General features: G+C 40.1%; 1 protein-coding gene across 1 annotated transcript in view; it reads right to left on the minus strand.

The window, feature by feature from the left end:
• fat4 (FAT atypical cadherin 4) overlaps nt 1–17,896 on the minus strand; it is a 326,374-nt gene that overhangs the window by 218,184 nt on the left and 90,294 nt on the right. The window lies entirely within an intron of this gene.

Genomic DNA, 17,896 nt, shown 5'->3' on the forward strand with positions numbered 1-17,896 from the left:
GGTCACGGGTCGGGGAGTGGGTGAGTAGACGGGCAGCGGAGTTCTGGATGTATTGGAGTTTATTGATGAGGCAAGAAACATGTTTACGTTAGAGGCAAGAAACATGTTCCCAATGTTGGGGGAGTCCAGAACCAGGGTCCACAGTTTAAGAATAAGGGGTTGGCCATTTAGAACAGAGACGAGGAAAAACTTTTTCAGTCAGAGAGTTGTAAATCTGTGGAATTCTCTGCCTCAGAAGGCAGTGGAGGCCAGTTCTCTGAATGCTTTCAAAAGAGAGCTTGATAGAGCTCTTAAGGACAGCGGACAGGGGGTATGGGGAGAAGGCAGGAACGGGGTACTGATTGAGAATGATCAGCCATGAAAACATTGAATGGTGGTGCTGGCTCAAAGGGCTGAATGGCCTACTCCTGCACCTATTGTCTATTGTCTAAGTTTTTGCAGTTTTTGTATTGTATATATTTTTTATTCTGAATAAAGTTCATTTTTGAAATAAGGCAAAGTTATGTCATTGGGTTGATATTACTGGATAATATCAACAAATGCTGCAACATACGTGTTTTAACACCAAATGGTTTGTAGATTTTTTGTTTTAATTTAATCCAAAATGACATACAACTTTTCTGTTCATGTAGATTTCAGAGATTTAAAAGAATGAAGCCAACCTGGTTCACAAGTGTATTTTTGCTTATCTACATGATGCAGATATATCAATTTGTAATTTAAGGAACACTGTTAAAACAGTTACTTGTTGAACTGTGCCCAAGCATCGCTAAATACTGCATATTACAGTCTTTGGTAGTTATGTAAGTATTTAAAAGAAACAGATGGTTCTCAAAAAAAAACTTAAATCCTTCAGTGTCATGTAAAGCTAAAGCTTTTAAATCCATAATTACAGTATTTAACAAAATATCCAACCAACACAAATAAGTTTAACTCTGGCAGTTATAAAGTGGAGTTAGTAAGAGAAATATTTCTTAATTTACTGTTATTTTCAAGAAAAGAATGTGATACATTGTAATTTATATTGGTGCATGAATACTGCTGTGGTTTGACAGGATTTACATGTTTAAAGATCGCCATGTACATTTGTCTTTAACCATTGCTGTATAAACAAAATGTTTAGCATTTTGACTGCTTACTATTTCTTAATACAATTATCTTTGGCAAAACACAAAGTGTTGGAGGAACTCAGCTGGCTAGGCAGCATTTGTGGAAGGAATGGACTGATGCCATTTCGAGTCGGGACCCTTCCACTGATTTTATGCCACACTTCACATTGGTGCGATATTGTCATGGGTACAGACAAAGCACTGGAGCAGAGAATATGATAGAAGAGTCTCCATCTGCTCTAAAAAAAAATGCCTGTACTACTAGCAGTAGTTAACATTGAAGTTTTTATTATTTATTCAATTTTTGGGCGTAGATTTTGATGACGACAGCCTTGATTTTGATGACAAGGACACCACTAGTGAGAAGGTGATGGGAAAATTGCCTTTGAGCAGGTAATGGAAACCGTGTTATTGAACTCCTGACTTTATAGTCTCAGGAAACTCTCGTATTCCTGGATGGCTCTGAGATAGACAATAGACAATAGACAATAGACAATAGGTGCAGGAGTAGGCCATTCAGCCCTTCGAGCCAGCACCGCCATTCAATGCGATCATGGCTGATCACTCTCAATCAGTACCCCGTTCCTACCTTCTCCCCATACCCCCTCACTCCGCTATCCTTAAGAGCTCTATCCAGCTCTCTCTTGAAAGCATCCAACGAACTGGCCTCCACTGCCTTCTGAGGCAGAGAATTCCACACCTTCACCACTCTCTGACTGAAAAAGTTCTTCCTCATCTCCGTTCTAAATGGCCTACCCTTATTCTTAAATTGTGGCCCCTTGTTCTGGACTCCCCCAACATTGGGAACATGTTTCCTGCCTCTAATGTGTCCAATCCCCTAATTATCTTATATGTTTCAATAAGATCCCCCCTCATCCTTCTAAATTCCAGTGTATACAAGCCCAATCGCTCCAGCCTTTCAACATACGACAGTCCCGCCATTCCGGGAATTAACCTAGTGAACCTACGCTGCACGCCCTCCATAGCAAGAATATCCTTCCTCAAATTTGGAGACCAAAACTGCACACAGTACTCCAGGTGCGGTCTCACCAGGGCCCGGTACAACTGTAGAAGGACCTCTTTGCTCCTATACTCAACTCCTTTGTTACGAAGGCCAACATTCCATTGGCTTTCTTCACTGCCTGCTGTACCTGCATGCTTCCTTTCATTGACTGATGCACGAGGACACCCAGATCTCGTTGAACTCCCCCTCCTCCTAACTTGACACCATTCAGATAATAATCTGCCTTTCTATTCTTACTTCCAAAGTGAATAACCTCACACTTATCTACATTAAACTGCATCTGCCATGTATCCGCCCACTCACACAACCTGTCCAAGTCACCCTGCAGCCTTATTGCATCTTCCTCACAATTCACACTACCCCCCAGCTTAGTATCATCTGCAAATTTGCTAATGGTACTTTTAATCCCTTCGTCTAAGTCATTAATGTATATCGTAAATAGCTGGGGTCCCAGCACCGAACCTTGCGGTACCCCACTGGTCACTGCCTCCCATTCCGAAAGGGACCCATTTATCCCCACTCTTTGCTTTCTGTCTGTCAACCAATTTTCTATCCATGTCAGTACCCTACCCCCAATACCATGTGCCCAAATTTTGCCCACTAATCTCCTGTGTGGGACCTTGTCGAAGGCTTTCTGAAAGTCGAGGTACACCACATCCACTGACTCTCCCTTGTCAATTTTCCTAGTTACATCCTCAAAAAATTCCAGTAGATTTGTCAAGCATGATTTCCCCTTCGTAAATCCATGCTGACTCGTAATGATCCCGTTACTGCTATCCAAATGCTCAGCAATTTCGTCTTTTATAATTGACTCCAGCATCTTCCCCACCACTGATGATGTGGGCAGCACGGTAGCGCAGCGGTAGAGTTGCTGCTTTACAGCGAATGCAGCGCCGGAGACTCAGATTCGATCCTGACTACGGGTGCTGCACTGTAAGGAGTTTGTACGTTCTCCCCGTGACCTGCGTGGGTTTTCTCCGAGATCTTCGGTTTCCTCCCACACTCCAAAGACGTACAGGTATGTAGGTTAATTGGCTGGGTAAAAATGTTATAAAAAAAATTGTCCCTAGTGGGTGTAGGATAGTGTTAATGTACGGGGATCGCTAGGCGGCACGGACTTGGTGGGCCGAAAAGGCCTGTTTCTGGCTGTATATATATGATATGATATGATATGATATGATGTCAGACTAACTGGTCTATAATTACCCGTTTTCTCTCTCCCTCCTTTCTTAAAAAGTGGGGTAACATTTGCTATCCTCCAATCCACCGGAACTGATCCTGAATCTATAGAACATTGAAAAATGATCTCCAATGCTTCCACTATTTCTAGAGCCACCTCCTTAAGTTCCCTGGGATGCAGACCATCAGGCCCTGGGGATTTATCAGCCTTCAGTCCCATCAGTCTACCCAAAACCATTTCCTGCCTAATGTGGATTTCCTTCAGTTCCTCCATCACCCTAGGTTCTCCGACCCCTAGAACATTTGGGAGATTGTGTGTATCTTCCTCAGTGAAGACAGATCCAAAGTAACGGTTTAACTCGTCTGCCATTTCTTTGTTCCCCATAATAAATTCCCCTGTTTCTGTCTTCAAGGGACCCACATTTGCCTTGACTATTTTTTCCCTCTTCACGTACCTAAAAAAACTTTTGCTATCCTCCTTTATATTATTGGCTAGTTTACCCTCGTACCTCATCTTTTCTCCCCGTATTGCCTTTTTAGTTAACTTTTGTTGCTCTTTAAAAGAGTCCCAATCCTCTGTCTTCCCACTCTTCTTTGCCATGTTATACTTCCTCTCCTTAATTTTTATGCTGTCCCTGACTTCCCTTGTCAGCCACAGGTGTCTCTTACTCCCCTTAGAGTCTTTCCGCCTCTTTGGAATAAATTGATCCTGCAACCTCTGCATTATTCCCAGGAATACCTGCCATTGCTGTTCTACCATCTTCCCTGCTAGGGCCTCCTTCCAGTCAATTTTGGCCAGCTCCTGCCTCATGCCTCCGTAATCCCCTTTGCTATACTGTAATACCGACACTTCCGATTTTCCCTTCTGCCTTTCCATTTGCAGAGTAAAACTTATCATGTTGTGATCACTGCCTCCTAATGGCTCTTTTACCTCTAGTCCCCTTATCAGATCAGGATCATTACACAACACCAAATCCAGAATTGCCTTCTCCCTGGTAGGCTCCAGTACAAGCTGTTCTAAGAATCCATCTCGAAGGCACTCTACAAACTCTCTTTCCTGGGGTCCATTTCCAACCTGATTTTCCCAGTCTACCTGCATGTTGAAATCTCCCATAACCACCGTAGCATTACATTTTTGACACGCCAATTTTATCTCCTGATTCAACTTGCACCCTATGTCGAGGCTACTGTTTGGGGGCCTATAGATAACTCCCATTAGGGTCTTTTTACCCTTACAATTTCTCATTTCTATCCATACTGATTCAACATCTCCTGAATCTATGTCACCCCTTGCAAGGGGATGAATATCATTCCTTACCATCAGAGCAACCCCACCCCCTCTGCCCACCTGTCTGTCTTTTCTATACGTTGTGTATCCAGTGGCTTCTCCAACTCCACAACACGTCCATTTAGGAGCTGCACCTGAACACAGTTCTTGCAGGTGTAGCTCCCAGAAGCTCCAGCGGTGTCCCTACCTTCCCACATCCTGCAGGAAACACACTGCACCAGCTTGTCTGTATTACTTTAGTGTCAAAAAACAAATCAGGCTCAAAAACAGGTGTATCCTCCTCACCTCAGCCTCCTCGCCGAAGACTCGCGGCACATTCTCAGTGTCCATACATTCAATAATGTCATACCCAATAGTGTTCGTAGCTATCTTTAAAGAGAGTACCCCTGCCACTCAGATGCTCCCCTTGAGTGATATCTCTTTGCATGTTTGAAAGGAATCCCTATTGGACTCAGCCCCTCAATACCCAGCAGTTGAAGGACCCTAGACTGTGGTCCTTCCCCACAGAGTCTTTGCATTGGTTACATCATGCTTCAGCGCGTCCCTCAACAATCTGGAATAGGCCAGTCACACCTTGCTATGCTGGAAGACCAGCACGTTTCGGGGCAAGCAAAGAACATCTTTCACCGAGATGAAGTGCTTCCAGCAGTACTTGATATCCATCTTATAACATGTTGTGATCTCACATGCCATTAGAGGTCATCACAAATGGACCACTTCTTCATCAATAGGTTAGTTACTGTCCAACATATTTGATCTGTGTATATTCAAGAGGATTGACTGTAAGATCACAACTCATAAATTTGTTTGGTCACGTATATTGCATCTTTAAAGCATTACCAGATTGTGCTGCAAATTATATTTTGATTTTTGTGTCCAAACAACTAAGCATTTAACTTGTTCTCATCTGTAAAGAAATTGATTAAAGAATGTCAAAAAAAGTACATGTTCTATTGCTGGAGAAATATTCAAAAAGTGGGCAATGTACATGTCATGTATATATGGTGTCAACGCAGTGTAAAGTGAGATTTTGCAAGTAAGTTACAACCACCAGAAGAAAGGTTAACCCAAAATAATGTTATTTTTTTCTTGGTACTGATTGTGGTTAGTTGGACGATACAACATATGTTGATGTGATGATGAAATGCTGCAGGAAGACAGTTAGACACAGCAAGTGTGGACTATACCCAATGTGAATTTATTACTGAATCGCTGGTCTCAATGATTTGTCATCCAGATTGCCATGGATTTGGCTGAAAGATTAATCTTCAGTTTCTGGAGGACCAGGATAGTCACAGAATACTGGGAACCAAATGCATCAGTCCTACCAATTACCTTCAGGAGGTTTTGTTTGTTTCCAAAATGAACACTGTCAAGGAGAATGAATGGACAATTCACTACCCCTAATTTTCTCCCTCTCACACTTTCAAACTTAAAAGAATACAGTGCCAAAATATCCATTGGCATGCCACCTGGTCGTTTCTTCTAATTTCAGAGATCTGCTTTTGCTGAATTTCAATCCTCCTTCAATTGAAAAGAGTTCAACCCATCAAACCCATCAAAGTTGCCCTTCTTCGGGACAATTGTAGTCCTATTGGTTGTCTCTGCTCTTAAGATTTCCATCTCAGGATGTTAAAAGAAGTTGATGCCAACACTATAATTTCCCAAGTTCTGTTTCTGTAATTGGAAAATTGCACATGTCACTCTCATACTTACATAGAGTGAGAAAAGAAAACAAGGAAATAATAGATCAGCTAGCCCTAATGTTCATTGACAGGAAATTAATAGACACTATAATTAAGGATGTTAATCCAATCCTTGTAAATTTTCAGTCAATCAGAAAAAACATAATGAAATTGTAAAATGCGTACCATGCCTCACAAAACAAATTTAATCTCATGAAAATGTGACTAAAGCAGTGGATAAATCTAATTATGTTATTTATATGGACAACCAGAAGGCATTTAATAAACTCCCTCACATATAATCTGTCTGTAAAGACAGAAGATCCAGTGATTGAAGGCAATTGTTAACCTAGCTGAGGCACTCATTTTGGGAATATATGACTGATGGGGTTCCGAAGAGGAAGCCTCTCGAGGTGCCAACTTTTCACCATTTTTACAAATGATTTACACAATTGAAAGGAAAGCCACATATTGTAATTTGCCTATGATTAAACATAGGAAGCACTGAATACAATGTAGATGCAAGAAATCACAAGTATGTTGCCAGGACTTGCGGGCAGGTCTGGGCACAAATAACACTGGTCACAGGGGTCTAATGGCTTGTATCAGGAACATTATGACTTTATAAAGATATTGGTGTCCTTAGAGCGAGTGTAGTGTAGTGAATTGGACGATACCTTGTTTTGGAATATGGGATCAAATTGCACAGCCTAAAAATTAGAGCATGGCCTTTTAAGAGTGAATTTAGGAATCATTATTCACAGAGCAGAAATGTGGAGCCCTCTTCCCAAACAGCAATTCAGGCTTAAACACTTGAAAAATTTAACATTCAAGATTGAAGGATTTCCATTAACCAAAGGTTTTAAGGGGTCCGGGGGAAAAAAATAAGGAAATGCTGTGGAGAGGCCAACCAGCCATCATCTTACTGAATGATAGAATAGACTCACAAGATTAAATGGCGACACTACTTTCTGCAATTCCTACACGAATACCTCTATGTGGATTCCAATCAATGATTATACAGTACTCCATCTACTGGCCTAACCTGAAATGACCAAAATCTACTCTTTGACAATAGAGAAAATGAAACAGGATTGGTAACTGGAGTCTAAGAGCCAACAACTCAAAAAACTGACTTTGCTTCCCCAGCCCATTAACATCAAACATGTAGATTTTATAGGTTACAAGCGATACACAAAAACACTTCCTTTATCTGTTGTACTGTATCATCTTTGTTACCTTTCTACTCAAGTTAAAGTTGAATTCCAAATGGCAATGCTGCCATTTTTAATTTGTACCAGAGATGCAAAATTGAAATTGAAATTGTGTATTCTCAAAGATATTCAATCCTGTTGAAAGTTGATCCACCAGACAAGTGATATTCATCGCACAATGATGCTATAATGATGAACCTATTATGCTGCAATTTGAGTAATCAAAATAACTGATAAAATAAGGTACATTCAGGATGTAATTGGTGATATTTTGCTGGAATGATCCCAATGCACTTGGGACATAATATTAGCTATGCATTTGAATAGCATAATGTTATGCACTATGGTTTTTATTTATATATTGGCCGTTGTTGCAAGGTTTTTTAATTTTAATTTTTTGTGGTTGATGCATCAGATCAAATATTCTATAATCTGCAGGAACCGTAATAATTTGTGTTTTGTATTGTCCTTAGCGTGAAATAATTAAACAATACCGATTTTCAATAGTTCAACTTCCAAAACATTATCAAAATGATTTTTTAATTTTTTGTTTGAATTAATCATGATGACTGGCTGCAGTCTATGTCTTCAAATTCAAGTAGAGTAAATTAATTTGTAGGAAGGAACTGCAGATGCTGGTTTAAACCAAAGGAGGGTCTTGACCTGAAACGTCACCCATTCCTTCTCTCCAGAGATGCTGCCTGTCCCGCTGAGTTACTCCACCATTTTGTGTCTATCTTCAGAGTAAATTAATTATTCTGATCATTAAAACATGTATGGGCTGCTCACATGATTTGCCACATGCACTAGTGAAATGAGTAGTGTGGGATAGGTTGGCGGGAGGGATTTTGGCTGGGTTGATGCATACTGTCACTGCAACTGTGAGGTAATGAAATAATAGATAAAATAAATAAGCAACACAAAAGTAAATAAAAAAACTATATTTTGTAAAAACAAAATAATGCCCAAAGTCCCTAGTGCAACCCAGAGAGTTTGTAGTTCAGAGATTAGTCAGAGTTTGTATTGGTCAATAGCCCAATGGTTATTGAGAAGAGGTTGTTCCTGAACCTGGAGATTACAGTTTTCAGACTCCTATACCTTCTTCCCAATGACTGAAGTGAAATGAGAGTGTGGCCGGGCTGAGTTACTCCAGCATTTTGTGTCCACCAAATTTCCTCCTACTTTTAAGGAAGTAAAGGTGTTGATGGACTTTTTTTTATGGTTGCATCAATATGCTTGGACCAGGATAGATCTTCAGAGATATGCATGCACAAGAACATTCAGTTGTTGACTTTCTCCACCACTGACCCATTGATAAAGACAGGTTTGTGGATCTTCGGCCTTCTTCTTCTAAATTCAATAACGTTCCTTGGATTCACAGCTGTTGAGAGCAAGATTGTTGTTCTCGCACCATTCAGTCAGATGATTGGTTACCTTCGTATATTCTGAATCATCATTATCCATAATCCGTTCAAAGATGGTGATGTAGTCAGCGAGTTTAAAGATGGAGTTGGAACTGTGTCGGGCTGCACAGTAATTGGTATAGAGTGCGTAGAGCAGGAGGCTGAGCACACAGCCTTAAGATGCCCCTGTGCTGATAGTTATTGAGGAGGAATCATTGTTGCCAATTTATGCAGATTGTGTTCTGCTGATGAGGAAGTCGAGGATTCGGTAGCAAAGGGATTTGCAGAGACCCAGTTGCCTGAGCTTGGTAACAAGTTTGGAGGGGATGATGATGTTGAATGCCAAGCTGTAGGCTATGAACAACAGCCTGATGTATGTGTTTTATTGCCCAAGTGGTCCAGTGCCGAGTGGACAGCCAGGCCGATTGCATTCCCCGTTGGTCTTTTGTGGAGGGAGGTTTATTGTAGTGGCTCCGGGTTCTCGCAGCTTTAGAGAAGCCAACAAGTTTGCCAGCAGGTCCACATGCATTCTGAGGGTTCACCCTCCTGAAGGATTTTCTGACGTCAGCCTCGGAGACTGAGAATAAATCACTGGATATCTCAAATCCTTTATTATTTAAAGGACAAATAAATCTTAATAATTCCCAAATGCTCAGTTCCTATTTTTGATTATACATAATGTTATCTCTACATTTACTCCCCACAAATTTTATGGGATTATTTGGTGACATTTTTACTTCATAAAAATGGTTGAATGCAGTGCAATCCTGTGACAGGAAGTAAATGCATAAAAGCATCAGGGCAATTAATGCTTTATAAGTCCTGACAAAGTGGCATCAGGGCAATTAATGCTTCTGAAGAATAGCTAGACTATAAACATAATAATATTTTAAATAAAGGATTAATTAACAGTTTTTTTGGATTGAAGTTCCTTACAAATGCTTTATAACATGAACTCTTTATTTTAAACAGTGAAATATGTGCAGTAATACTTCATGCAATGTGTCAGGATTTGTGCTTCGATTGAATTATTTTTTATTTACATAAATGGAACGGCAGTTCCTGCCCTCCAGCAAAAAGGGTAACCTGACACTGTACTATTGGGTTATCAGGTTCAACTATGACATTGAATTAAAGAACCAACAATTCTTGTCTGAAAATATAACCAAAACGATGATGGACAGAATATGGTATTAAGCCAAGTCAATGATTGACAGGAGAGGGAAAAACAAATAGAAACACTTGTACCATGTGCCAGGATGTCCTGTGGGCAAAACCAAAATTAAAATAACTGGAAAATTGAATCAATTACAAACTTATTTTCAACCCAGAAGATCACTGTTAGCATAGGATGTTTCAATTATGCTTGTTCTTATATACACATTATGCAGCAACATTACTTTGCAACATTAGCCTGTGCTGTCTTTCTGTAGATTGTTCTTACACCGTTCTACTCTGAACTTCTCTCTACCCTGAACCTTCAAGTGCAAATTCATGTTTCTGGCTGAAACTTAACCTTATGTTAGTTTTAATATCCTTATGAGATGCTATATCTATTAAGCTATTTTTGCATTTAATCATCATGTATGTTTATAAACCATGCAAACATGGTAGATTAGTTAAGTTATGGGCAAAATATGTTTTTCTGTTTATGTAGGGCCCATCTTAATCTGAATATCAGACTCAGTAAAAGAATCACATTTCTCTCAATCGATGGCACAATAAGTGTGAGATTAAATCACTGGCAAAATGTTTGTCGAAATGGGCCAGTTTAATATTGTTTCAACAATTAAACAACGATAATAAATCATACCCAGCTTATGATATAGAAGTCACAACAATGAGTACACATGAGGAGCCCATTTGGCCCATGTCACCAAATCCTAACCCTCTCCTCCGTCATAGAAACCCACATTAAATTATCAACCAAGTCTTGAATAACCCAGTGTTTTTCCATTCCATCCCATGGCTTGAAAATCATCTGAGAACATACAAGAAAACATTTCCTGACATCAATCCTGAACGTCAAGTGCCACAGTAATGCCCTCTGGATATCTAAAGGCAATTCCTTTCTCCCTTTCCCCTTCTCTCCCTGGTTTCAATTATCTGCTTAAAATCAATGCTTCATCCATGTACTTGGATCCTTCTCTGGCCTTCACCCTCTTTGTGCTCTGTTCTCTTTACTATAAGGTATTTCAGAACATTACGCATTTAATATTCCAGATTGAATTTACTAAATTTCTCTTCATTCAGCCTTGAATAATTGCTGCATTCTCTTCACATATTATCCTCCTTTATTAGATTTAATTATTTTTTTTCTTGTTTTTGCAAGGGCAAAAACATGCTGTTCCTCATCAATCTGTACTCAGGTGTAAGAGAACAGCACTGAAGCTTCATCCTGCACTCTCCTGAAGAACTGGATTCTTCCTGCATAAAACTATTTCCAAGTTGATTAAATGAGAGTGGATTAATAAGTAACTTGTCCAGACTAACACTAGCAGGAAATGTAAAGCATTCTTTCTGCTTCTGGATGAAGATCATGCCGTTCTTCTTAAAAATTAAGAATCAGCAAGAATATCACTAAATTGTCTCCCCCTTTCAACTTTTAGTTCCCAAAATTATTTTCTCTACGAAGTCATACAGCAAATCACAGCTTCAATTATTTAAATGTATGTATAGATTTTAGTTCAAGTAATCTTGTGGAATTCAGGAATTTCCTATTCCAATGGAGGAGGCCCATGACAGAAAGCTCAGACTTGGAATGGGAGGGGGAGTTGAAGTGCTGTGCCACCGGGAGATCAGGTTGGTTAGCCTCCTCCATTGTCATAGTGAGGCCCACCGCAAATTGGAGGAACAGCAACTCATATTTCGTTTGGGCAGTTATACCCCAGTGGTATGAACATTGATTTCTCCAACTTTAGATAGTTCCTCTGTCCCTCCCTTTGCCCTCCCCCTTCCCAGTTCTCCCAGTCTTCTTGTCTCCCACTACATCCTATCTTTGTCCCGCCCCCTCCCCTGACATCAGTCTGAAGAAGGGTCTCGACCCGAAATGTCACCCATTCATTTTCTCCTGAGATGCTGCCTGACCCACTGAGTTACTCCAGCATTTTGTGATATCTCAGACTAAGATATGATCCAATCATTTTTGTCTAAAAACTCATCAACTTCGAACTTCGAAGCAATATTTTGCCTAAGCTCTGGATATTGTGAATAGCTCAAATACAGATGTTCTCATTTTATAAGACTATTAAAGTGATTGGTCATTCTCGCTGTATTATTGGCAAGGTTACAACGAGATGAAAATGTCATAAACATGAGTATTATTCCTTGAAATGTTTCAAAACACAGAAGCGGTATCAAAAACATAATTCACCAATGTACAAATCAATGCCAGCAGCCTCTCAAGGCCAACATCCCCAAAGCTGAACCTCTCAATATGCTCAGCCAGGTTCCAAAGGATGGAATGCATCATTCGCAGTCCTGACACCAGTCTCTCAAAGAGTCACCCTACTACAAACCTGTGCGGTGAGAGAATACTGTATTCCATGTCTGGTTTTACTGTTGTGCATCCGGTCGATAATCCAGGCTGGGTTTTGTACTGCGTTATCCTGGTATTAGCACTGCTAGTTAGGAGACTATCCTGAGAGCTGGAGGTAACGGTAGCCTGCATCTGTACTGCCAATGATCTGCTAATAAAGAACTTATATACACTTATATACACACACACAAACAAATACCACCAGGCCAGGGTGGTAATGTATATTCTCAAACTGTAACAATTTCACAGACTTAGCCAAACCTCTGATTAATGACCTGTTAAAATGGGAGAGAAACATCCAAGATTGCACTGAGTCCATTCGAGTGCTGGCTCGAAGGGCCAAATGGCCTACTCTTGCACCTATTGTCTATTGTCACCCAGAAGCACAGAGATTAAGTTTAGCTTTTAGTTTTAGAGATACAGCACGCTTTGGCCTACCGGGTCCACGCCGGACAGTGATCCTTGCCTATCAACCCTATCCTACACACACTCGGGACAATTTTTACATTTACCAAACCAATTTATCTACATACCTCTACGTCTTTAGAGTGTGGGTGGAAACCGAAGATCTCAAAGAAAACCCATGCAGTCACGGGGAGAACGTACAAACTCCGTACAGACAGCACCCATAGTCGGGATTGAACCCAGGTCTCCGGCGCGGCAAGTGCTGTAAGGCAGCAACTCTACTGCTGCACCACCATGCTTATCTTCTGTATGACGAACTATGATTAAGTATGATGCACTATCTGCCATGCTTTCTTACCACCCACTCACCACCTCAAGTGCCTTCTGCCTACCTGTATCTGCAACTCTCAACTCTCACACTGTCCTCGTCAGACACCTCAACACCAGCACAATTGGAGTGTAAATACTCAAACCTAATCTGCTGCTCCCTTTTATTTTGGTTTATCTTCTTAAAGTTGGTATATTGTTTGTATTTCCAATTGTGAAACACAAGCATTCTATAGGATCTATATAACCAAGCCAAACACAGAGTATCGTGGCAGAGCTTTGAAACGTAGTTGAAACTTGAGCCATTACGTAATCAAAGAAACAGAGAAAATGGGCTCCGAAACACCTGTTGCTCATGATGAGGTCTTCTCAACATTAGGAAGATCAAGCACATTTGTGAAGCACTTCTGTTCAGAAAACAAGCGTAACCGTTTATCTCTGGTCAACTGTCACTTTAATTCTCCACCTCCAACCCCATTGTGACCTCTCTGTCCTTAGTTTCCCACACTATCCAATGCACATCAATATAAAATCAAGGAATTGTATCTCATCTTTTGAATAAGCATCTTGGTCTTCTTGACTCAACAATAAATTCAATCGTTTCACCTAATGCTTCTGCTATTCCAATTACACTGATTTCTTCACATGTCACATTATCACTCATTTTTGCCTTTCACTGTCATCCCTTTGGTAATCTAATCTCTCCTTTCCACTTTATTACAAATGTATTCTGTTACTTTCCCTTGCTTTTGCATTTTTAAACTTGTCCTATCTCTATTTTTTTTCACAGTTCTATTGAATCCTTTCTCCACACATACTACCTGATCTGCTGGCTTTTTACAGCATATTTCAGTTTACATTTCAATCATGTTTTTCTTTTTCATTATTAATGATTAAAAAGCTGATGTTTGTGGAATGGGGGTTTAATTCCATATCAGATGTTCATTCTGAAATATTATTTTTCAAACAGTGTTCATTGACAGCTCCTGATCTACCTGTTTAAATTATTGGACGAGACTCAAAATTCTTAAAGAGCTGCCCTTTGAATTCATAATTTATGTCATTTGCTTTAACTTTTGAGTTTATATGACTAGACTACTTTGTTGTTTTATTCCCGTAACATTGGTCATAAATAACCGAAAACATCAAAGAAAGTTGATTTGCCTGCAACCACAATTAATCTGGAACTGGGATCGTAAAAGACAGAAAAAGTGCAGAAGTGTCACAGGGAAGACAAAGCAATTTAGGATTATGATGTGGATGTTTGTTAAACCCAATACATTTTTCCTATTGCTAAATGTTTTTAAACCATGTAACACATAACTTGCAACAGGTTGGGCAACACAGTGGTGCAGCGGTAGAGTTGCTGCCTAACTGCGCTTGCAGCTCTGGAGACCCGGGTTCGATCTGTATGAGTTTGTACGTTCTCCCCATGACCGCGTGGGTTTTCTCCGAGATCTTCGGTTTCCTCCCATACTCCAAAGACGTGTACAGATTTGTAGGTTAATTACCTTGGTATAATTGTAAATTGTCCCTAGTGTCCCTCAAACTCAATTGCAACAAATCTGAAATCATCATCATTGGTCCAAAAACGCTCACCAAATCCACCCAAAACTTCATCCTCAACATTGATGGTCTCCCAGTATCCACCTCCCCTCACATCCGGAATCTTGGAATCATCTTTGATCAAACCCTCTTCTTCGACAAACACATCAAACACATCACAAAGACAGCCTTCTTCCACCTCAAAAACATTGCCCGTCTCCGTCCATCCCTCTCCTCCACAGCCGCAGAAACCCTCATCCACGCCTTCATCACCTCCCGTCTGGACTACTGCAACAGCCTCCTCTATGGCGCACCCTCAAAAATCATCAGTAAACTTCAATACATTCAAAACTCCGCTGCCCGTCTACTCACCCACACCCCGATCCGTGACCATATCACCCCCGTCCTTTACAAACTCCACTGGCTCCCCATCCCCCAGAGAATCCAGTACAAAATCCTCCTCATAACCTACAAAGCCCTCCATAACCTGGCCCCATCCTACCTGACCGACCTCCTCCACAGGCACACTCCCACCTGCACCCTCCGCTCTGCTGCTGCCAATCTCCTATCCCCCCACATCCGGACCAAACTCAGATCCTGGGGGGACAGGGCTTTCTCCATCGCTGCTCCCACCCTATGGAACTCACTACCCCAAACCGTTAGAGACTCCTCCACACTCACCACATTCAAAACATCGCTGAAGTCTCACCTGTTCAGTACTGCCTTCAACCACTGAAGATCACCTCACCTTCTGTCTCCTTTCTCTGTTCGTTTACTTATTTACTTATTTATCTATTTATTCATTTCCCTATGTTCTCTAAATCTCTGTAAAGCGTCTTTGAGTATATGAAAAGCGCTATATAAATAAAATGCATTATTATTATTATTATTAGTGTGTGTAGGATAGTGTTAGTGTTCGGGGATCGCTGGTCGGCGCGGACTCGCTGTATCTCCAAAATAAAATAAACTAAACTGTGATTTTCCTTACACATACACCAGACCTCAGCTTGAGACAGAAAAGTATGATTTTAGAAAAACAGAAACTAAAACATGGCAGTTAACTTTGTTGCTGTGGTACTAAGCGTGTGTTTACTGACCACCCAGTTACATTACAGCAACACCCAGTTATAAAGCATGGCATCATATAGTGAACAGTGCAACATGGCAAAATGATGCTGAGGATATTTTGCACGGTTGTAGAATATTAATACTGCATTGTCCTAATAAGATTTATCATTGAAATGACTATAAAATTTGGAAATGTATTGAATTCTAACCTTATCCAAATATATTGGTAGATTTTAAGAAAATCTTTTAAAGTATCAATGCTCTATTTTCCCACACCATGAAACTGTCAGCAATATCAGTGGCTTGAAATATCTTTTATATGAGGCAACAGGCTGTTCCATAATGTTAACCATACTATAATCATACTATAGTCTGAAGAAGGGTCTCAACCCGAAATGCCACCCATTCCTTCTGTCCAGAGATGCTGCCTGACCCGCTGAGTTACTTCAGCAATTTGTGTCTACCTTTGATTTAAACCAGCATCTGCAGTTCTTTCCTACACATACTATAATCAAAACAATGTTTAAGTGAATCATGATTTTCAATTTCAGCAGTTTGTTGTGTTGGGATTGCAAAAGTAATCCGAAATAAAGCAAAATTTAAACTGAAAAGAAAAACCAAACAAAAACAGACAAAATTCCATTCAGCTGCGGGTCACAATGGCGGAGTATGAATTGATTTTATCTGTTTGGTATAAGTTTGAGATGAAACTTGCAGGGCCATGAAAAGGATATTGTTCCTTGAATTAATGTTTCAAATGCTCAGTTTGGTCAGAATGACAAACTGCAGCTGTTGGTTACTTGTTTTGAACTGAATCACATACAGCAATTCAATCCATCTGAGATTCATTGACTAACAAGGATCTTAAAAATCCAATCTATTAACTTCTTAAAAATGCAGTTTTTTAACATCACTAAACAACACAAAACTAAACATTCTGATAAATTCCTCCATTGTTTGGCTGCAGTTGGAATAGATTATGTCTTCTGGTTAGTAGAGCATGAGTAGTGATTAACCATGAAAGCAGGTGACCAAATAGCAAGTGCTTTAAGCTTTGTGTTGTCCAGAAGGGGAAAACAAGGCAGGCAGCATCATATTCCGGTAACAACTTTGAGTGTCTGATCATGTTAGAATAGCTGAAATTGTTGTCAATAATGGAGATCTGTGTGTCCTTAGCTAAAGCATGAAGTACAAAATCAGGTGCAACAATTAAAAAACATGGTTTCACAAAAGGATTTCAAAGGCTCTTCAAAATCTTTATTTTTATTTGAAATCCTCCATGGGATTGCCACTCCTGTGCAATTGGTTGAAATTCTCCTTTGAATGTCTGTGGCGGAAAGAAAGCCTGGCTGCTGACATTCTGATATCTTAGTCTGTAACCAAAATTATCTGCAGGGTAAATTAGAAATTCCTGACTAGACCGTTTTCCTAAAGTTTTGTTCTGATTAAATTACATTTTCCTTTCCATGACCTGTGATTACAAAACACAATGTCAGCCATTTCCATATCTTTGAAGTTGCATGGTTTACAGTGCTTTCCTAACAATCCACTTTAAAATAATATGATTTATCAAATTCAGAGATTAACCAACTTCAAAAGCATTCCTGTTGCTCCTATGGACGAAAGCTATAATCCTAGAAATATGTTAAGGAGTTACCAGTTGTGCCATGAGCAGGAAATTCCCAGCTCTGCCACTTCATTAATTTATTGCTTTTTACAAACAATGTCTGACATTGGTAATCTCACACCAATTCCACAGCTGCTTCCATTTTGAGTGATGACCCCTTGAGTCGTGGGGCTGAGACCTTTGTGAGTAAACACATTTATAGGACGTGAACTCTGGCTCCTTTCATTGTAGGTCTTGCCCCTGGTGATAACTAACAAATTTTGTGTTTTTGTGAAATAACTTATGGAAAATTGCTTTGCCATCTCACAGTACCAAAAATTACCAATTTGTTTAAAAGACACTCAATTGTCAGGGCACTGTCAATACTCGGTATGACAAATATTGATGATTTTCTCTATTCTTTATTTAGTGTCCTGTCGAGTCTACTAGCAGACCACCATGCCAGGTTTGCTGAACACTATCACAGCTGCTTTTCACTTCCCTT

Source organism: Rhinoraja longicauda, chromosome 1, assembly GCF_053455715.1.
Source record: "Rhinoraja longicauda isolate Sanriku21f chromosome 1, sRhiLon1.1, whole genome shotgun sequence".
Taxonomy (NCBI): Eukaryota; Metazoa; Chordata; class Chondrichthyes; order Rajiformes; family Arhynchobatidae; genus Rhinoraja; species Rhinoraja longicauda.